The sequence below is a fragment of the Heterodontus francisci genome, chromosome 45 (assembly GCF_036365525.1).
Source record: "Heterodontus francisci isolate sHetFra1 chromosome 45, sHetFra1.hap1, whole genome shotgun sequence".
Classification (NCBI taxonomy): domain Eukaryota; kingdom Metazoa; phylum Chordata; class Chondrichthyes; order Heterodontiformes; family Heterodontidae; genus Heterodontus; species Heterodontus francisci.
Genome location: NC_090415.1, coordinates 1,941,564 through 1,964,063, shown reverse-complemented (window position 1 = coordinate 1,964,063; position 22,500 = coordinate 1,941,564). Strand labels below are relative to the sequence as shown.

The 22,500-nt window shown below is 61.7% G+C and overlaps 1 pseudogene; it reads left to right on the top strand.

Annotated features, from left to right (window-relative positions):
- The window catches only part of LOC137356266 (myosin-10-like), a 44,278-nt pseudogene that overhangs the window by 8,768 nt on the left and 13,010 nt on the right, over positions 1–22,500 (top strand).

Genomic DNA, 22,500 nt, shown 5'->3' with positions numbered 1-22,500 from the left:
AGTGCAGTGGGGGACGAGGGGCCATGGAGGGATTTGAACCACAGGATAAGCATTGTAGGGGCTGGAGGAGATTACAGAGATTCAGGAAGCTTTACTCTGTATCGAACCCCCGTTTTTTATTTACTTTTTTTTTCTTTTTTTTTCCCCCGTTTTTTTTTAATGTGACCTTTATACCCCAGGCCCCTTTTATATATTTTATGTCGAGGGGGCCTTTATTCCTCAGGCCCCCTTTATATACACACTTATATTTTTAAAATAACTTTATTAAACCCAGATCTAACCCCAATACTGTACCTGTCCTGGGAGTGTTTGATGGGGGACAGTGTAGAGGGAGCTTTACTCTGTATCTAACCCCCGTACTGTACCTGTCCTGGGAGTGTTTGATGGGGGACAGTGTAGAGGGAGCTTTACTCTGTATCTAACCCCCGTGCTGTACCTGTCCTGGGAGTGTTTGATGGGGGACAGTGTAGAGGGAGCTTTACTCTGTATCTAACCCCCGTACTGTACCTGTCCTGGGAGTGTTTGATGGGGGACAGTGTGGAGGGAGCTTTACTCTGTATCTAACCCCCGTTTTTTTTTTTTTTTTTTTCTTTTTTTATATTTTTGTATCTAACCTCGTTTTTTTTTTTTTTTTAAACAAGGTGACCTTTATACCCCAGGCCCCTTTTATATTTTTCACATCGAGGGGGCCTTTATCCCTCAGGCCCCCTTTATGTACATATTTACAGTTTTAAAATAACTTTATTAAAACAGATAAATAAACAAAAAACTCAAATTAAAATGCCATTTTCGGCGTTGACAATGCACTCCAGTCCCTGCGGTGCCCACCGGTCGCGGAAGGCCTCAAGCGTACCGGCGGACACCGCATGCTCCTTTTCCAGGGACACCCGGGCGCGAACGTAACCGCGGAAGAGGGGCAGGCAATCAGGGAGGACGGAACCCCCGACGGCCCGCAACCTGGACCTGTGAATTGCCACCTTGGCCAGGCCCAGGAGCAGACCTACGAGGAGATCCTCCTCCCGGCCCAAGCCCCTCCGCACCGGGTGCCCAAAGATCAGGAGCGTGGGACTGAAGTGCAGCCAGAATTTGAGGAGCAGCCCCTTCAGATACTCAAATAGGGGCTGCAACCTCGCACACTCCGTATAAATGTGGAACACGGACTCGTCCAGGCCGCAGAAAGTACAGGTGGCCTGGGAGTCCGTGAACCTACTTAAAAGCCTATTGCACGGGACTGCTCTGTGCAGCACCCTCCACCCCAGGTCCCCGATGTAAAGGGGGAAGACTCCCGCGTAGAGAGACCTCCATCGGGGTTTCCCCTCGCCGCCAGATGGCAACGCGGACCGCCAGGGCGTGTCCGGCCGGCTGACGAGGGCGAGGAAGTGGAAAGTGTGCAGGAGCAGCCCGTACAGGAAACCCCTCCGCGCCGATTGGAATGGCACGGAGGGCATTCCCGAGAGGCGGCTCGGGTTGTGCGGGACCGGCTCCCGAGGAGGGTTTCGGGGCCTGGGTCCGATGAGCAGTTCCGGCCCAGCGGGGGTCAGCTCGGCCGGGATCGCTCCGCACTCCCGAGCCCCCTCGCCACCCACAGTGAGGGGCGTCCCGGGGGTTTCAGCTACTCCTCCGCCCGCCGGACCGTCCCCGGAGTCGGCCGCCCGGACAGCCGAGGCGCTCTCCTCCGCCGGCGGGGGAGCGCCCTGACTGGAGGCGACCATGTTCCAGACTCGGAAAAGATCCCGGTAAAAGACAGGCAACTCCCTCAGAGAGGCGCGGCTAACGGACTCCACCGGGAGCTGCGTGTCGTCTTGAAGGCAGTGACACTGGCGGAAAAAATACGTCGCCAGCGCACACCATCTGGGAGGACGCTCGACGTACAGGTATCTCTGCAGGGTCCGAAGGCGGAGAGTCGCAGCCTGGGTGCGGACGCACACCAGCGACTGACCGCCCTCCTCGATCGGGAGACTCAGGACCGCGGCAGAGACCCAGTGTTTCCTCTTGCCCCAGAAGAAATCGACGAGTTTCTTCTGGATCTTGGTGGCAAATACAGGGGGCGGGGCCAAAGTGACCAACCGGTACCACAGCATGGAGGCCACCAGTTGGTTTATGACCAACGCTCGGCCCCTGTAGGAAAGCACTCGGAGCAGTCCTGTCCAGCGCCCCAGCCGAGCGGTGACTTTCGCCTCCAACTCCTGCCAGTTTGCCGGCCAGGCTTCCTCAGCGGGGCTAAGGTGGACTCCCAGATAGAGGAGGTGCGTGGTGCTCCACGCAAAAGGTGTCATCTCCTCCGGCAGGGAATCCACCCGCCTCTGACCAACCAGGAGTCCGGAACATTTCTCCCAATTGATCCTCGCGGAGGACGCGGCAGAAAAGGTCTGCTGGCAGTCGCGCATCCTCCGCGAGTCAACGGGATCTGTGATTGCGAGGAGCACGTCGTCGGCGTAAGCCGAGAGGACGACCCGCATGGCCGGCTCGCGCAGAGCCAATCCCGTCAACCTCCTGCGAAGCAGGCACAGGAAGGGCTCCACGCAGATGGTATACAATTGGCCGGACATGGGGCACCCCTGACGCACTCCTCTCCCAAATCGAAGGGGCGCCGTCAAGGACCCGTTAACTTTGACTAGACACTCTGCGGCGGCGTATAAAAGTCGGACCCGGGCCACGAAATGCGGCCCGAGTCCGAAAGCGCGCAGAGTCCCGAAAAGGTAATCGTGATCCACCCTGTCGAACGCCTTCTCCTGATCGAGGGAGAGAAAGGCGACCGACTGACCAGTCCTCTGGGAAAGATGGATCAGGTCCCGGACCAGGTGGATGTTGTCCTGGATGGACCGGCCCGGGACCGTGTAGGACTGGTCGGGGTGGATCATGTGGGCCAGCACGGAGCCCAGGCGGGTAGACATAGCCCGGGCAAAGATCTTATAATCCGTGCTGAGGAGGGAGACCGGACGCCAGTTTTTAAGCAGGCGGAGATCGCCCCTCTTCGGCAGCAGGACGATGACCGCCCTGCGCCACGAGAGGGGCATCTCCCCGGTCGCCAGGCTTTCCCCCAGGACCCGCGCGTAATCGTCCCCCAGGACGTCCCAGAACGCCCTGAGGAACTCCACGGTCAACCCATCCAGCCCTGGGGATTTGCCCCTCGAGAGCTGGTGGAGGGCGCCAGTCAGCTCCGCCAACGTGAGCGGAGCCTCCAATCCTTCGGCGCCCTCCGGGCTGACCTGCGGCAGGTCCTCCCACAAAACTCTGCGCGCATCCTCGCTGGACGGATCCGGAGAGAACAACGCACTGTAATACGTCCGGACCAGGAGGCCCATTCCCTCCGGATCCGTGATGGAGGATCCGTCGTCGGCCAGCAGCTCGACAAGCTGCTTACGGACCCCCCGCCATTTTTCCAGCGAGTAGAAGAAGGGTGAGGCGCGGTCCAAATCTTCCAGGATCTGGATCCGCGACCTCACGTACGCGCCTCGGGACCCTATGAGCTGCAGGTTCCTCAGCGCGCCCTTCTTCTCTTTGTACGCCTGCCACAGGGCCGGGTCCGCGACGGCATGACCGAGGCGGGATTCCAAGTCGAGCACCTCCCTCTCAAGGCGCCCGACCTCGGCTTCCCGCCTCTTGGTCGACCCCTTCGCGTACTCCTGACAGAAGACGCGGATGTGAGTCTTGCCCACATCCCACCATAGCCTCAAGGAGGGGAAGCCCCCCTGCTTCCTTCTCCAGTCGGCCCAGAATCGACAGAACGAGTCCCGAAATCGCACGTCCTCCAGCAGCCGGTTGTTAAAGTGCCAGTACGCGGACCCCGCCCGCGTGCGGAGCGGAGTGAACTCCGCCCACACCAGGCGGTGGTCCGAGCACGGCACCAGCCGCATGGAGGCCGCCGAAACGCGGGAGACGTACGCCTGCGAAATGTAGAGGCGGTCGATTCGCGACCCCCCTCCTCCAGACCTCCACGTGAAGGCGCTGGAGTCGGGATGGAGATTCCGCCAGACGTCCACCAAGTTAAGGGAGCTGATCAGTCCCCTCAACTTCTCCACCGACGCTTGGCCGCGCTGGGGACCGGAGCGATCCCCCACCTCGAGGGTGCAGTTAAAATCCCCCCCGAGGATGATGCACTCGCCGCTGTCGATGGAGCTCAAGAGAGCGGACACTTCTTCAAAGAAGCGCGCTTGCAAAGCGCCGGGCCTGGGCGCGTACACGTTCACAAGGTGGAGCGGCACGCTACCCAGGCGAACGGCGAGGTGGAGCAAGCGGCCCGGCACTAGCTCCTTGAACCCCAAGATCTCCGGCTGAAAAGTCGGGGCCAACAAGATAGCCACCCCACTAGAAATAGGGGTGAGGTGACTCATGTAGACCCCACCCTGCCACTCCAGGAGCCAGGTGGCTTCGTCTCCCGGAACGGTGTGGGTTTCCTGCAGAAAGCTCACCGCGTATCTCCCTTCCCTAAGGACTGAGAGATTGTGAAATCTGCGGTGAGCCCCTCTGCTGCCGTTGATGTTGAGGCTGGCTATGGTTATCTTCATGTCAAAGGTACGTAAAACCCGTCACCAACAGCTCACTGTGAGGAGGGAGTGGAAGTGCACCTGGCCCTCCACTCCCCCAGCAACCCATTGAGGAACACATTAAAACGGCGCCTCTCAACCAGTTTCACGTCCGCGCGCTTGCCCGCTATCTTAAGGGCGGCACGGACGGACTGGATGATCAGCGCCAGATTCGACCAACGGTCGAGGGCCAGCTGAACTTTATTGCGGCAACCTCTGCAAGCCGCGAGGAAATCCCGGAGTTCCGCCGTGGGGATGAGAGGAGATTCGGTGGGAGGCACGAGGGACTCCACCACCTCACTGGCGATGGAATCAAGATCATCCTCCGTGCCCCGCACCGAATCCCCATCCTCCTCCGGGTCGTCACCGCCAGCGGCCGACACATCCACCACACACTGTGGGGCGGACGTCCCGGCCGCGCCAGCTGGTCCCGCCTCCGTCACGATCCCACCCCCAGGATCGATGGCGGAGGAGTCCTCTCTGGGTTCTATTGTGAAACTGGAGCCTGTAGGCACCAGCGGTTCAGGACCCCCCTCCACCTCCATCCCCAGGCCAATGACTGGTCCAGGGGAGACAGAAGTTCCGGACTCCGGGAAACCAGCCGGAGCCGAGACTGGAGGCGGCGAGAGGAGGCCATCTCCCGCTCCGCCAGCACCCACAGGCCCAGCAGATGGGGCAGCATTCTCAGTTATAACTGGGTCGGGTGTCTCCTGGTTGGTGGTGGACTCCGGCTGGGAGGCCCGACCCTCTGGGGCCTCGCCCTCCCCTTCATTCAGGACACCCGACCCAGTAGCAGTGGCGGAATGGGCGGTTTCCCCAGGCTCCCCCACCACAAGCAGGGCCCCACTTACTCCTTCAGGAGGGGCCTCACGTACCGGGGCCATCCCCTCCCCTCCATCCTGAGGAATAGGGAGCACCTGCCCGGACTTTGCAGCCTTGGTGGTGGCGGTAGGGGGCACCTGAGGACCAGAAACAGGAGGCAGCTCCCCTCCAACAGATGGGCCCTGCACCTCAGGGCCCTGTGTTATTTCTGTGGAGGGGTGCCTTCTCCTCTTTTTCGCACTTGGGCGCGGAGACTCAGAGACCTCCATGTCATCAGAGGCCTCCGCCTCCGCACCCTTTTTTCCTTTTTTAGTCACCCTGGGCCTGAGCCCAGCCCTGGGACAGGTGGATTCCATGGGAATGGGCTTTGGGCTGAGCTCAGGCTCGGGTTGAGTCAAAGTGTCCAGGGGACGCGCCTCACGATGTTTCTTTTTTCCCCGCGTCTTCCTTCCGCTCGGACGGACGCTCCCCTCCCCGCCAGAGGCTGTGAAAACCACAGCCTCCGGAACCGACTGAGCGGTGTCTGTTGGATGTGCGGGGGGAGTGGGAGGAGGTGCTGTGGAACCACTCTGGGCCGCCGAGGTGGAGCTGGCGGCCGGGAGGTTGGGGCAGTTCTTCCGAACATGCCCCACCCCCTTGCAGACGTGGCACCGCGCCCCGTCCGAGGTCCAAAAGACGCGGTAGGCCGTCCCCTGGAACTCCACATTAAATTGGCCCTCCGTGTCCTCCTCCCGCGCCAGCTGCATAAATAACTGGCGGCGGAAGGAGTAGACATGTTGGAGGCTGTGCTCCCGAAGACCAAGCCGGACTGGGGTGATCCCCGACCTCACCTCCCCCAGATGGTGTAGGTGGGGGAGGAGGAGCTCACTGGGAATGAAGGGTGGGACGTTGGACAACACTATCCGATGCGCAGTGGCCCCCAGAGGGTCCACTGGCAGGAAGGTCCCCCCCACAGTGAGCCCTTTACTCAGGGCCAGGGACACCGCCCGCTCGGTCTTCAAAAAGAACACAGCCTTCCCATACATTTTTGAGGCCGCAACAATGGCCGAGGGGCCGACAACCACGGCCATTGCCTTAACGCAGGCCTCAATAGACATGTTGGGGTGGGGATAGCTCTTCACCCCATGGCTGCATGTCAATAATTTAAAGGGTGACGGGGCCACGTGGGCAGCCACAGAAGCTGCAGCTGCGTAGGTAGTAGAGGGCCCCGCCACCGGTGATGAAGGGCTTGCCATGGGTCCAAGAGCTAAACCCACCCCAAATTGTGGACTTGCACACTAAATAACAGATTCACAGAAAAATTTGAAAAGACAAACAAACAAACAACAGGTTAGTGGAGAGGCTGAGGTAAGAGAGGAGAGGCAAAGGCAGGCTGGAAGGGATGACTTGCTTTCTGGAGGTGGTGCTCACAGTACACTTAAAACAAACAGTCTTTGAAGTTGGTCTTCCGGTCTTCTGGTTGGGGGAGTCGTCTTCACCTGGGTCAGCTGAAGCTGCCCAGGCACTATCTATCCCCTTCCGTCTGTTTAGCTGGGCAGCTTCAGCTGACCCAGGTTTGGCAATTGGGGTGGGGAGGGAGCTTCCCTGTGTGCTTTTGCAGCAGCACAGACTCCTGTTGAATTGGCAGCCCCACCCCTTGTTGTTCCAGCCACTTGTTCCTCCCCCAACAGTCCAAAGTAAATTACTGGTGTTCAGCACCCACCTCCAGACAAAGCCTTGTTTCCACAAAATGTCCCTTTCTTCTCTTTAATGGAGACTGTTATTGGAGTTTTCCTCTGCTTGTTGGTAGCTGCTCTCCCTTGCTCAGTGCAGCTCCTCTCTCCACCTCTGCAACCTCCAACTGCCACCAGCACTCTCAGCTGCACCTCGTTGAGGCTCTCAACACTCAGGCTCCCAAATCAGAGAGCAGCCAATCCCCGTGCTGTACCTGTCCTGGGAGTGTTTGATGGGGACAGTGTAAAGGGAGCTTGACTCTGTATCTAACCCCGTGCTGTACCTGTCCTGGGAGTGTTTGATGGGGGACACTGGAGATGGCCATCCTCTCTGATCATGCTTGTCTCTCTCCGTCCGTCCCACCCAGGAACTGCTTCAGGAGGAGACTCGTCAGAAACTGAACCTGAGCACCAGGCTGAGGCAGCTGGAAGATGAGAAGGCTGGGCTGCTGGAACAGATGGAGGAGGAAGAGGAGTCCAAGAAGAACTTAGTCCGACAGGTGGCGTCCTTGCATTCTCAGGTACGGAGGGGCGCGAGAATGAGGGAGAGCGAGGAGGAGGAGTGGAGCGGGCGGGGGGGGGGGCAGTAGGGACTGGCGCTTTCGCAGATCAGAGCCATCGCAGCCTCCGTGGTGCGACGGGCACTCTGCGCAGGCAGGGCGGAGTATCTGGGGGAGGCAGGGCTGGGCGCGTATGTGGCGGAGGGTGTGAAGGTGCCGGAGGCAGGGGGAGAGCCTCGGGAGGACGCTGAGGGTGGGAGGGCCGCAGGGAGGAGGCGCGGGGGGAGTGGAGGAGAGCTGGTGAGAGAGGAGGGGGCTGCTGGATCTCTGTGAGGGAGGGGCAGGACGTCTCCCAGAGGGAAGGTCGGGTATAACTCTCTCTCTGAGGGAAGTGGATATCAGCTTCAAATCCTAATGAAACTTGGTGTCTCTCTGTCTCTCTCTGTCTCTGTCTCTCCCTCTCTCTGTCTCTCTCTCTCTCTCTGTCTCTCTCTCTCTCTCTGTCTCTCCCTCTCTCTGTCTCTCCCTCTCTCTGTCTCTCCCTCTCTCTGTCTCTGTCTCGCTCTCTCTCTGTCTCGCTCTCTCTCTGTCTCGCTCTCTCTCTCTCTCTGTCTCGCACTCTCTCTCTCTCTGTGTCTCTCTCTCTGTCTCCCTCTCTCTCTGTCCCCCTCTCTCTCTGTCTCCCGCTCTCTCTGTCTCCCGCTCTCTCTGTCTCCCGCTCTCTCTGTCTCCCGCTCTCTCTGTCTCCCGCTCTCTCTGTCCCCCTCTCTCTGTGTCTCCCGCTCTCTCTGTCTCCCGCTCTCTCTGTCTCCCGCTCTCTCTGTCTCCCGCTCTCTCTGTCTCCCGCTCTCTCTGTCCCCCTCTCTCTCTCTCTGTCTGCCTCTCTCTGTCTGCCTCTCTCTGTCTGTCTCTCTCTGTCTGTGTCTCTCTCTGTCTGTGTCTCTCTCTGTCTGTCTCTGTGTCTCTCTCTCGCCCTCTCTCTCTCTCTCTCTCTGTCTCTGTGTCTCTCTCTCTGTCTCTCTCTCTCTGTCTCTCTCTGTCTGTCTCTCTCTCTCTCTGTCTCTCTGTCTCTCTCTCTCTCTCTGTGCCTCTGTGTGTGTGTGTCTCTCTCTCTCTCTCTCTGTGTCTCTCTCTCTGTGTCTCTCTCTCTGTCTCTCTCTCTCTCTGTGTCTCTCTCTCTCTGTGTTTCTGTGTCTCTCTCTCTGTCACTCTCTCTGTCTCTCTCTCTGTCTCGCTCTCTGTCTCGCTCTCTCTCTGTCTCTCTCTCTCTCTGTCTCTCTCTCTCTCTGTCTCTCTCTCTCTGTCTCACTCTCTCTCTGTCACTCTGTCTCTGTCACTCTCTCTGTCACTCTCTCTCTGTCACTGTCTGTCTCTCTCTCTCTGTCTCTCTCTCTCTGTCTCTCTCTCTCTGTCTCTCTCTCTCTCCCTCTTCCCTGCTTCCCTCCCTCCCTCGCTGTCCGCTAGCTGGCTGAAGCCAGGAAGAAGGTGGAGGATGATTCGGGGCTGTTGGAGAGCCTGGAGGACACCAGGAGGAAGTTGCAGAAGGAGCTGGAGGTGACCGTCCAGCAGCTGGGGGAGCGAACGTCGGCCTGCGACAAGCAGGAAAAGACCAAGAACCGACTGCAGCAGGAGCTGGACGACCTGACCCTTGACCTCGACAACCAGCGGCAGCTGGTCAGCAACTTGGAAAAGAAACAGCGGAAGTTTGACCAGGTGAGAGCAACCGGAGCGGGAGGAGGCCATTCAGCCCCTCGAGCCTGCTAACACGTTCAGTGCGATCCCAGACGATCTTGTACTCCGCCATCCCGGACGAGCCCCCATATGCCTCAATGTCAACAAATATACATCTCCCTCCGACAGTGCAGCACTCCCTCAGTACTGACACCGGGGAGTGTCGGCCTGGATTATGGAGATCAAGTCCCAGAGTATACACATCTCCCTCCGACAGTGCAGCACTCCCTCAGTACTGGCACCGGGGACTGTCGGCCTGGATTATGGAGATCAAGTCCTAGAGTATATACATCTCCCTCCGACAGTGCAGCACTCCCTCAGTACTGACACCGGGGGAGTGTCGGTCTGGATTATGGAGATCAAGTCCCAGAGTATACACATCTCCCTCCGACAGTGCAGCACTCCCTCAGTACTGACACCGGGGAGTGTCGGACTGGATTATGGAGATCAAGTCCCAGAGTATACACATCTCCCTCTGACAGTACAGCACTCCCTCAGTACTGACACCGGGGGAGTGTCGGCCTGGATTATGGAGATCAAGTCCTAGAGTATATACATCTCCCTCCGACAGTGCAGCACTCCCTCAGTACTGACACCGGGGGAGTGTCGGTCTGGATTATGGAGATCAAGTCCCAGAGTATATACATCTCCCTCTGACAGTGCAGCACTCCCTCAGTACTGACACCGGGGGAGTGTCGGTCTGGATTATGGAGATCAAGTCCCAGAGTATACACATCTCCCTCCGACAGTGCAGCACTCCCTCAGTACTGGCACCGGGGAGTGTCGGCCTGGATTATGGAGATCAAGTCCCAGAGTATATACATCTCCCTCCGACAGTGCAGCACTCCCTCAGTACTGACACCGGGGGAGTGTCGGTCTGGATTATGGAGATCAAGTCCTAGAGTATATACATCTCCCTCCGACAGTGCAGCACTCCCTCAGTACTGGCACCGGGGTGTGTCGGTCTGGATTATGGAGATCAAGTCCTCGAGTATATACATCTCCCTCCGACAGTGCAGCACTCCCTCAGTACTGACACCGGGGGAGTGTCGGTCTGGATTATAGAGATCAAGTCCCAGAGTATATACATCTCCCTCCGACAGTGCAGCACTCCCTCAGTACTGACACCGGGGGAATGTCGGTCTGGATTATGGAGATCAAGTCCTCGAGTATATACATCTCCCTCCGACAGTGCAGCACTCCCTCAGTACTGACACCGGGGGAGTGTCGGTCTGGATTATGGAGATAAAGTCCTAGAGTATATACATCTCCCTCTGACAGTGCAGCACTCCCTCAGTACTGACACCAGGGGAGTGTCGGTCTGGATTATAGAGATCAAGTCCTAGAGTATATACATCTCCCTCCGACAGTGCAGCACTCCCTCAGTACTGGCACCGGGGGAGTGTCGGCCTGGATTATGGAGATCGAGTCCTCGAGTATATACATCTCCCTCTGACAGTGCAGCACTCCCTCAGTACTGGCACCGGGGGAGTGTCGGCCTGGATTATGGAGATCGAGTCCTCGAGTATTTCCATCTCCCTCCGACAGTGCGGCACTCCCTCAGTACTGACACCGGGGAGTGTCGGTCTGGATTATGGAGATCAAGTCCTAGAGTATATACATCTCCCTCCGACAGTGCAGCACTCCCTCAGTACTGACACCGGGGGAGTGTCGGCCTGGATTATGGAGATCAAGTCCTAGAGTATATACATGCAACAATGTGACTTGACTAACGTGCGGGTGGTTTTGATGCTGTTCCGCAGATGCTGGCGGAAGAGAAGGGTGTGTCAGCGCGCCACGGGGAGGAGAGGGACCGGGCCGAGGCCGAGGCTCGTGAGAAGGAGACCAAGGTGCTGTGGTTAACCCGCTCACTCAACGAGGCGGTGGAGAGTAAGGAGGAACTGGAGCGTCTGAACAAGCAGCTCCGTTTGGAGATGGATGATTTAATGAGCTCCAAGGACGATGTGGGAAAGAACGTAAGTGATGGGACTGCGGTGACGGGTGATCTCTGTCTGTCTGTCTGTCTGTCTCTGTCTGTCTGTCTCTGTCTCTGTCTGTATGTCTCTCTGTCTCTATGTCTGTCTCTGACTCTCTGTATGTCTTTCCCCCCCCCAGTCTTTCCACCCCAGTCTCTCTCCCCCCAGTCTCTCTCCCCCCCAGTCTCCTCCCTCCCCCCCCAGTCTCCTCCCTTCCCCCCCCCCAGTCTGCTCCCTTCCCCCCCCAGTCTGCTCCCTTCCCCCCCCAGTCTGCTCCCTTCCCCCCCAGTCTGCTCCCTTCCCCCCCAGTCTGCTCCCTTCCCCCCCAGTCTGCTCCCTTCCCCCCCCAGTCTGCTCCCTTCCCCCCCAGTCTGCTCCCTTCCCCCCCAGTCTGCTCCCTTCCCCCCCAGTCTGCTCCCTCCCCCCCCAGTCTGCTCCCTCCCCCCCCCCAGTCTGCTCCCTCCCCCCCCCCAGTCTGCTCCCTCCCCCCCCCCAGTCTGCTCCCTCCCCCCCCAGTCTGCTCCCTCACCCCCCAGTCTGCTCCCTCCCCCCCCAGTCTGCTCCCTTCCCCCCCAGTCTGCTCCCTTCCCCCCCCCAGTCTCCTCCCTCCCCCCCAGTCTCCTCCCTCCCCCCCAGTCTCCTCCCTCCCCCCCAGTCTCCTCCCTCCCCCCCAGTCTCCTCCCTCCCCCCCAGTCTCCTCCCTCTCCCCCAGTCTCCTCCCTCTCCCCCAGTCTCCTCCCTCTCCCCCAGTCTCCTCCCTCTCCCCCAGTCTCCTCCCTCCCCCCCAGTCTCCTCCCTCCCCCCCAGTCTCCTCCCTCCCCCCCAGTCTCCTCCCTCCCCCCCAGTCTCCTCCCTCCCCCCCAGTCTCCTCCCTCCCCCCCAGTCTCCTCCCTCCCCCCCAGTCTCCTCCCTCCCCCCCAGTCTCCTCCCTCCCCCCCCAGTCTCCTCCCCCCCCAGTCTCCTCCCCCCCCAGTCTCCTCCTCCCCCAGTCTCCTCCTCCCCCAGTCTCCTCCCCCCCCAGTCTCCTCCCCCCCAGTCTCCTCCCTCCCCCCCAGTCTCCTCCCTCCCCCCCAGTCTCCTCCCTCCCCCCCAGTCTCCTCCCTCCCCCCCAGTCTCCTCCCTCCCCCCCCAGTCTCCTCCCTCCCCCCCCAGTCTCCTCCCTCCCCCCCCAGTCTCCTCCCTCCCCCCCCCAGTCTCCTCCCCCCCCCAGTCTCCTCCCCCCCCCCAGTCTCCTCCCCCCCCCAGTCTCCTCCCCCCCCAGTCTCCTCCCCCCCCAGTCTCCTCCCCCCCCAGTCTCCTCCCCCCCCAGTCTCCTCCCCCCCAGTCTCCTCCCTCCCCCCCAGTCTCCTCCCTCCCCCCCAGTCTCCTCCCTCCCCCCCAGTCTCCTCCCTCCCCCCCAGTCTCCTCCCTCCCCCCCCAGTCTCCTCCCTCCCCCCCCAGTCTCCTCCCTCCCCCCCAGTCTCCTCCCTCCCCCCCCAGTCTCTTCCCTCCCCCCCCCCCCGTCTTTTCCCTCCCCCCCCCCAGTCTCCTCCCTCCCCCCCAGTCTCCTCCCTCCCCCCCAGTCTCCTCCCTCCCCCCCAGTCTCCTCCCTCCCCCCCAGTCTCCTCCCTCCCCCCCAGTCTCCTCCCTCCCCCCCAGTCTCCTCCCTCCCCCTCAGTCTCCTCCCTCCCCCTCAGTCTCCTCCCTCCCCCTCAGTCTCCTCCCTCCCCCTCAGTCTCCTCCCTCCCCCTCAGTCTCCTCCCTCCCCCTCAGTCTCCTCCCTCCCCCTCAGTCTCCTCCCTCCCCCTCAGTCTCCTCCCTCCCCCTCAGTCTCCTCCCTCCCCCTCAGTCTCCTCCCTCCCCCCCAGTCTCCTCCCTCCCCCCCAGTCTCCCCCCTCCCCCCCAGTCTCCCCCCTCCCCCCCAGTCTCCTCCCCCCCCCAGTCTCCTCCCCCCCAGTCTCCTCCCCCCCCCAGTCTCCTCCCCCCCCCAGTCTCCCTCCCCCCCCCAGTCTCCTCCCCCCCCAGTCTCCTCCCCCCCCAGTCTCCTCCCCCCCCAGTCTCCTCCCCCCCCAGTCTCCTCCCCCCCAGTCTCCTCCCCCCCAGTCTCCTCCCCCCAGTCTCCTCCCTCCCCCTCAGTCTCCTCCCTCCCCCTCAGTCTCCTCCCTCCCCCTCAGTCTCCTCCCCCCCCCAGTCTCCTCCCCCCCAGTCTCCTCCCCCCCCAGTCTCCTCCCCCCCAGTCTCCTCCCCCCCCAGTCTCCTCCCTCCCCCCCCAGTCTCCTCCCTCCCCCCCCAGTCTCCATCCCTCCCCCCCCAGTCTCCTCCCTCCCCCCCCAGTCTCCTCCCCCCCAGTCTCCTCCCCCCCAGTCTCCTCCCTCCCCCCCCAGTCTCCTCCCCCCCAGTCTCCTCCCTCCCGCCCCAGTCTCCTCCCGCCCCAGTCTCCTCCACCCCCAGTCTCCTCCCCCCCCCAGTCTCCTCCCCCCCAGTCTCCTCCCCCCCCCAGTCTCCTCTCCCCCCCCAGTCTCCTTCCCCCACTCCCGTCTCCCCTGTCTCTACGCCCCCACCGTCCCCTCCCCCCCCGTCTTCTCCCCCCCCTCCCGTCCCATTCTGCCCCCCCCCGTTCTCTCCCCCCCCGTTCTCTCCCCCCCCGCGTTCTCTCCCCCCCCGCGTTCTCTCCCCCCCCGATCTCTCCCCCCCCCGATCTCTCCCCCCCCCCCGATCTCTCCCCCCCCCCCCCGATCTCTCCCCCCCCCCCCGATCTCTCCCCCCCCCGATCTCTCCCCCCCCGTCTCTCCCCCCCGTTCTCTCCCCCCCCCCGTTCTCTCCCCCCCCCCCCGATCTCTACCCCCCCCCGTTTTCTACCCCCCCCCGTTTTCTACCCCCCCCGTTTTCTACCCCCCCCGTTCTCTACCCCCCCCTTTCTCTACCCCCCCCGTTCTCTACCCCCCCCCGTTCTCTACCCCCCCGTCTCTACCCCCCCGTTCTCTACCCCCCCGTTCTCTACCCCCCCGTTCTCTACCCCCCCGTTCTCTCCCCCCCCTCGTTCTCTCCCCCCCCTCGTTCTCTCCCCCCCCTCGTTCTCTCCCCCCCTCGTTCTCCGCCCCTCCCTCGTTCTCCGCCCCCCCCGTTCTCCCCCCCCCTTTCTCCCATCCCCGTTCTCCTCTCCCCCGCCCCCCCCGTTCTCCCCCCCCCGTTCTCCTCTCCCCCAGTTCCCCCCCCAGTTCGCCCCCTCTATCTACCCCCCCTCTGCCTACCCACCCCCCCCCCCACCTCTGTCACCCCCTCTCCCCCCATCCCGTCACTCTCCTTCTGTCTGGCACTCTTGCTCTCTGTAACAGTCTCTCTTCTTGCACTGACCGTGCGGTGCCCTCTCTTCCTCACACTGACCATGCGGTGCCCTCTCTTCCTCACACTGTTCGTGCGGTGCCCTCTCTTCCTCACACTGTTCGTGCGGTGCCCTCTCTCCCTCACACTGACCGTGCGGTGCCCTCTCTCCCTCCACACTGACCGTGCGGTGCCCTCTCTCCCTCACACTGACCGTGCGGTGCCCTCTCTCCCTCACACTGACCGTGCGGTGCCCTCTCTCCCTCACACTGACCGTGCGGTGCCCTCTCTCCCTCACACTGACCGTGCGGTGCCCTCTCTCCCTCACACTGACTGTGCGGTGCCCTCTCTCCCTCACACTGTCCGTGCGGTGCCCTCTCTCCCCATGCACTGACCGTGCAGTGCCCTCTCTCCCCATGCACTGACCGTGCGGTGCCCTCTCTCCCTCACACTGACCGTGCGGTGCCCTCTCTCCCTCACACTGACCGTGCGGTGCCCTCTCTCCTCACACTGACCGTGCGGTGCCCTCTCTCCCTCACACTGACCGTGCGGTGCCCCTCTCTCCCCATGCACTGACCGTGCGGTGCCCTCTCTCCCTCACACTGACCATGTGGTGCCCTGTCTCCCTCACACTGTCCGTGCAGTGCCCTCTCTCCTCACACTGTTCGTGCGGTGCCCTCTCTCCCTCACACTGACCGTGCGGTGCCCTCTCTCCCTCACACTGACCATGAGGTGCCCTCTCTCCCTCACACTGACCGTGCGGTGCCCTCTCTCCCTCACACTGACCGTGCGGTGCCCTCTCTCCCTCACACTGACCATGAGGTGCCCTCTCTCCCTCACACTGACCGTGCGGTGCCCTCTCTCCTCACACTGACCGTGCAGTGCCCTCTCTCCCTCACACTGACCATGCGGTGCCCTCTCTCCCTCACACTGACCGTGCGGTGCCCTGTCTCCCTCACACTGTCCGTGCAGTGCCCTCTCTCCCTCACACTGGCAGTGCAGTGCTCTCTCTCCCTCACACTGGCCGTGCAGTGCCCTCTCTCCCTCACACTGACCGTGCAGTGCCCTCTCTCCTCACACTGACGTGCAGTGCCCTCTCTCCTCACTGACCGTGCGGTGCCCTCTCTCCCTCACACTGACCGTGCGGTGCCCTCTCTCCCTCACACTGTCCGTGCGGTGCCCTCTCTCCCTCACACTGACTGTGCGGTGCCCTCTCTCCCCATGCACTGACCGTGCAGTGCCCTCTCTCCCTCACACTGACCGTGCAGTGCCCTCTCTCCCTCACACTGACCGTGCAGTGCCCTCTCTCCCTCACACTGGCAGTGCAGTGCCCTCTCTCCCTCACACTGACCGTGCAGTGCCCTCTCTCCCTCACACTGACCGTGCAGTGCCCTCTCTCCCTCACACTGACCGTGCGGTGCCCTCTCTCCCTCACACTGACCGTGCGGTGCCTCTCTCCCTCACACTGTCCGTGCGGTGCCCTCTCTCCCCATGCACTGACCGTGCAGTGCCCTCTCTCCCCATGCACTGACCGTGCAGTGCCCTCTCTCCCCATGCACTGACCGTGCGGTGCCCTCTCTCCCTCACACTGACCGTGCGGTGCCCTCTCTCCCCATGCACTGACCGTGCAGTGCCCTCGTCTCCCCATGCACTGACCGTGCGGTGCCCTCTCTCCCTCACACTGACCGTGCGGTGCCCTCTCTCCCTCACACTGACCGTGCGGTGCCCTCTCTCCCTCACACTGACCGTGCGGTGCCCTCTCTCCCTCACACTGACCGTGCGGTGCCCTCTCTCCCCATGCACTGACCGTGCGGTGCCCTCGCTTCCCTTGCACACCTGACCGGGCGGTGCCCCCTGTCCACTCGCACACTGACCGGGCGGTGCCCTCTGTCCCCTCGCACACTGACCGGGCGGTGCCCCCTGTCCACTCGCACACTGACCGGGGCGGTGCCCTCTGTCCCCTCGCACACTGACCGGGCGGTGCCCTTTCTCCCCTCGCACACTGACCGGCTGTTTGTTGTGCCCCGCTCACTCAGGTTCACGAGCTGGAGAAAGCAAGCGGGCACTGGAGCAGCAGGTCGAGGAGATGAAGACACAGCTGGAGGAGCTGGAGGATGAGCTGCAGGGCACGGAGGACGCCAAGCTGAGGCTGGAGGTCACCATGCAGGCCACCAAGGCCCAGTTCGACCGCAGCCTGCAGTCGCGGGACGAGCAGAACGACGAGAAGAAGCGGACCCTGCTGAAACAGGTCGGCGATCGTCCGGGCGGGGCTGCGCGGGAGACTCCGGGGTGGCGCACTCTGCCCTGCCCCCACCCCTCGCCCATGTCAAGAGAGCTTTCCCCGTCTTCCACATCCTGGGGCGCGGTGGGCACATCACAGAGCACAGGAGGAGGCTGTTCGGCCCGTTATGCCCGTGCTGTCTCTCTGACAGAGCTATCCAATTAATCCCACACTTGTGATTGTCTCAGCTACGGTGAATCGATTGAAGGGGGGAAAAAAGAGAGTGGTGGGGGGGGGTTGTGGGGGAAGATGGGCCGAAGGGCTTCTCCTCGTGCGCTGGGGGCAGAGCGGGCCGGTGTATTGGGTGGCTGTTGGGTTTTAATGTAACGGTGCCTCCCCTGAACCTCTCCTCCCCCTCCCCTCCTCCCCCACCCCACCGATCTCCGCAGGTCCGGGAGCTGGAGGTTGAGCTGGACGACGAGAGGAAGCAGCGTTCCTCCGCCCTGGGCTGCAGGGAAGCAGCTGGAGATGGAGCTGAAGGACCTGGAGGCCCACGTCGATGGGGCCAACAAGGGCCGAGACGAGGCGGTCAAGCAGCTGAGGCGACTGCAGGTGGGCGCCGGAGGGCGGAGAGGGGAGGCGAGGTTGTTGGGGGGGGGGGGGGGGGGGGGGGGGACGCGGGTCATCACCCAGGTTGGAGTCGTGCAGGGATTAAAAACTGAGAGAGGGCCCCCCGCCCCCCACCCAACCTTGCAGGTGTCGATTTAACAGGAGTAGGCCATTAGGCCGCACGAGCCTCCTCTCCTTCCACCCCCCGCCCCGCGTTCAGTCCGATCCCGGCCGATCTCCGACCGCAGCTTCCCAATCCCGGACGAGCCCCCAATATCCCTCGATTCCGCCGCGCCCAAAAATCCCCCGTCTCCATCCCAAATGGGCCGAACCCTTACCCTGAGACTGCGACGCCCCCTCCCCCGCCACTTCGTGACGCTCCAGCCAATGAGGGGGGGGAAAACAGCCTCTCGCCATCTAACCCTGTCAAAACCGACCCGCCGCTCCGTATTTTATACGTTTCAATGAGATCCCCTCCCATTCTCCTAAACTCAGGGATTATCGGCCCCCACTCGACTCCGTCTCTCCTCATCGGACACCCAACCCATCCCAGGAATCAGTCTGATGAACCTCTGTTGTACTCCCACTAGGGCAGGTATACCGTTCCTTCGGCACGTTTAAAACACCTCATCTCAAAAACGGCACCTCCGACAGTGCAGAGTATATACATCTCCCTCCGACAGTGCAGCACTCCCTCAGTACTGACACCGGGGGAGTGTCGGCCTGGATTATGGAGATCAAGTCCTAGAGTATATACATCTCCCTCCGACAGTGCAGCACTCCCTCAGTACTGGCACCGGGGGAGTGTCGGAACTGGATTATAGAGATCAAGTCCTAGAGTATATACATCTCCCTCCGACAGTGCAGCTCTCCCTCAGTACTGACACCGGGGGAGTGTCAGCCTGGATTATGGAGATCAAGTCCTAGAGTATATACATCTTCCTCTGACAGTGCAGCACTCCCTCAGTACTGACACTGGGGGAGTGTCAGCCTGGATTATGGAGATCAAGTCCTAGAGTATATACATCTCCCTCCGACAGTGCCAGCACTCCCCACAGTACTGGCACCGGGAGTTTGGCCTGTCCCATGCAGTGCTGTGCATCTGTTTGCAGGAAGCAGTCTGTGCAAGGTGTGCTACTTGGCTTTGGCCTAATGTGTGTGTCTCTCTCTCTCTCTCAACACACATTCCCCCTCCTCTCTTCCCCACCCCCACCCCATGTCCTCCGGTTCCTGCATTCTCTCTCTGTCTCCCTCTCTATCTCCCTCTGTCTCTCTCTCTATCTCCCTCTGTCTCTCTCTCTGTCTCTCTCTCTCTGTCTCTGTCTCTCTGTCTCTGTCTCTGTCTCTCTCTGTCTCTCTGTCTCTCTCTGTCTCCCACCCTCCCTCTCTGCCCCAGACTCAGATGAAGGACCTCCTACGGGAGTTGGAGGAAGCTCGGACCTCCCGGGATGAGATCTTCTTCCAGTCCAAGGAAACTGAGAAGAAGCTGAAGAGCCTCGAGGCGGAACTGTTACAGACGCAGGAGGTAGGATCCGTCACCAATAACCCTCCCCTGGATTAACAGCGAGGGGGGGAGGTACGATCCGTCACCAATAACCCCCCCCCCCCCACCGGATTAACTGCGAGGGGGGAGGGCGAGGGGAGGAGGGGTCATTAATAAACAGCGAGGGAGGAGGAGGATTAATAAACAGCGAGGGGGGGAGGAGGATTAATAACAGCGAGGGGGGAGGGGGATTAATAAACAGCGAGGGGGAGGAGGATTAATAAACAGCGAGGGGGGAGGGAGGATTAATAAACGCGAGGGGGGATGAGGAGGATTAATAAACAGCGAGGGGGGAGGGGATTAATAACAGCGAGGGGGGAGGGGTATTAATAAACAGCGGGGGGAGGAGGATTAATAAACAGCGAGGGGGGAGGAGGAGGATTAATAAACAGCGAGGGGGAGGAGGAGGATTAATAAACAGCGAGGGGGGAGGAGGAGGATTAATAAACAGCGAGGGGGGAGGAGAGGATTAATAAACAGCGAGGGGGGAGGGGAGTCATTAATAAACAGCGAGGGGGGCATCGCATGAATAAACAGCGAAGGGGGGAGCAGTGAGGGGTCCTCTGGTGCTGTGTTGCGCGGCTGGGAAGGGGGCAAGTCCCCGGGCTGTGTGCGAGTGCGCGCTGTTTTAAACGGCCGCCCCTCTCCCTCCCTCCCTCCTCTCTAGGACCTGGCAGCATCGGAGCGTGCCCGCCGACTGGCCGTGCAGGACCGTGACGACATGGCCGACGAGTTTGGAAACAGCACGTCCGGGAAGTGAGTGAACCGAGCAAGCGAGCGGTCCGCCCTGGCCGGCCCTCCAGCCCCTTCCCCTCCCTTCCCTCGCCTCCGCCCAGTCGCGTGTTCGCACTCTCTGCAATGATGCTCGTGCCCCCCTCCTTCTCTCTCTCTCTCTTTTGTCACCATTCAGCCCATTAGGTGCACGATGAGACCTGGCTCGTTGGGGGCAGAGGATGAAGGACAGCACGACCCCGATGGGCCGAATGTCATCCTGTTGTGTTTGCACCATGGAACGGTTCTAGGAACCTGTGCGCCAAGCGTTGCCGGGCTGAACTGCCCTTCCTAACTAAGTACATCTGCAGTTGAAATGCCTGGCCGGTTGATAAAAAAAACCCCGCCTTTCGGGCTGGAAATCCGCCAGACTTGCTCGGTCTGGCCGGGTTGTGACTTCAGAGGCCGCAAGCGATGTGGGAATCACTGACCCGCTGCCCACCGACATTGTGGGCGGTGGGGGGGATGGGAACAAGAGGGGCGCCTTCTCGAGGGGGTCTCGAAGGCCAGTGTGGCCTGCGGGAGCCCGCCCTCCCGACATTCCCGTTTACATTCCTGGCTGTTTTCCCCGGCAGGTCCGCCCTGTTGGAGGAGAAGCGCCGGCTGGAGGGCAGGATCGGCAGCTGGAGGAGGAGCTGGAGGAGGAGCAGGGCAATGCAGAGCTCCTCAGCGACCGCTACCACAAGGTCACCCTGCAGGTGAGGAGGGCGGAGGGGTTTGCGGGGGGTCCGGGGGTGAAAGAGGGGGGCCCGGGGTTTGTGGCGGCCCGGGTCAAACGGCGGGAGGGCGGGGGCGGGAGAAAAGGAGGAGGTTTCGAGTCAGCCGGCCCTCACAGGGCGGGGTGGGGGTCCTATCCCCGGCCTGCGGTGAAGCCCGCTGCAGTCGATTTGTCGGTCGGTCGTCGCGATCTGGGAAGCAGATTCAGCAGCGGCTCTCGAGAGGGGAGTGCTGGAAGGGGGAGCACTTGACAGGTGCGCGGGGAAAGAGCCGGGGACGGTGGTGGGGGGGAGCGGGGATAGCCGGTTTTGCGGAGCCGGCACGGGGAGCCCGGGCCGAATGGCCTCGTCCTGTAGCAGCGTCATTCACCAGCCACCCGTGCTACGCTGCCAAGCTGGGTCTTAACGCAGTTGCTAATCTTTCTTCCGCACCCCCCCCCCCCCAATCTCCTTCCCCCCCCCCCCCCCCCCCCCCCCCCCCCACGCCTTCTCCAGGTGGAGACGATGACGACTGAGCTGTCTTCCGAGCGCAGTCATGTCCCAGAGGCTGGAGAACTCGAGGCAGCAGCTGGAGCGGCAGAACAAGGAGCTGTGCAGCAAACTGCAGGAGCTGGAAGGTGTGGTACGCTCCAGGTACAAGTCCAGTGTCACCACCATGGAGACCAAAGTTGCTCAACTGGAGGAGCAGCTGGAGGTGGAAGCCAAGTGAGTACGGCGCGCGCCAGTGATTTCCGCCCCCCCCCCCCCCCCCCACAACCCACCCTGTAACTCTCCGTCCTGATCCCCCACCAACCCCCCCAGGACCTGAGCTCCATAATCAGGGCAAACCCTCCCTTGAGGGTGACGACAGGGATGGAACCCAGGAGGGGAGGAGGTGGCGGTGATTGGGGAACTGAGTGTAACTGTGTGCCTCTCTCTCTCTCTCTCGCTCCCTCCTCCCCTCTGCTCTCTCGCAGGGAACGCTCGCTGGCGAATAAGTTGTTGCGAAGGGGAGAGAAGAGGCTGAAAGAGCTGCTGCTCAGATCGAGGATGAACGCAGACATGCGGATCAGTTCAAGGAGCAGGTAAGAGAGAAGGGGGGGCCCGGGAGGGGCAGCTCAGCAACAGGCGGAGCGAGACCCCTGGGTGTCCCCCCTCCCTCCCTCTCTCTCTCTCCCTCTGTGTCCTCCCCCTCACTCTCGTGTCCCCAAATCATTCTCCATTTCCCCAAATCACTCTCCGTTTCCCCAAATCACTCTCTGTTTCCCCCCCCCCCTCACTCTCCGTGTCCCCCCTCTCTCACTCTCCGTGTCCCCAAATCATTCTCCATTTCCCCAAATCATTCTCCATTTCCCAAATCACTCTCCGTTTCCCCAAATCACTCTCTGTTTCCCCCCCCCCCCTCATCCTCCCGTGTCCCCCCTCTCTCACTCTCCGTGTCCCCAAATCATTCTCCATTTCCCCAAATCACACTCTGTTTCCCCCCCTCTCTCACTCTCCGTGTCCCCCCTCTCTCACTCTCCGTGTCCCCCCTCTCTCTCACTCTCCGTGTCCCCCCCTCTCTCACTCTCCGTGTCCCCCCCTCTCTCACTCTCCGTGTCCCCCCTCTCTCTCATCTCCGTGTCCCCCCCTCTCTCACCTCTCCGTGTCCCCCCCTCTCTCACTCTCCGTGTCCCCCCCTCTCTCACTCTCCGTGTCCCCCCCTCTCTCACTCAACGTGTCCCCCCTCTCTCTCACTCTCTGTGTCCCCCCCCTCTCTCTCCGTGTCCCCCCTCTCTCTCTCCGTGTCCCTCCTCTCTCTCTCTCCGTGTCCCCCCTCTCTCTCTCTCCGTGTCCCACCTCACTCTCTCCGTGTTCCCCCTCTTCTCTCCGTGTCCCCACCCTCTCTCTCTCCGTGTCCCCACCCTCTCTCTCTCGTGTCCCCACCCTCTCTCTCTCCGTGTCCCCCCACCTCTCTCTCTCCGTGTCCCCCCCCTCTCTCTCTCGTGTCCCCCCCTCTCTCTCCGTGTCCCCCCTCTCTCTCCGTGTCCCCCCCTCTCTCTCTCCGTGTCCCCCCTCTCTCTCTCCGTGTCCCCCCTCCTCTCATCCTCTCCG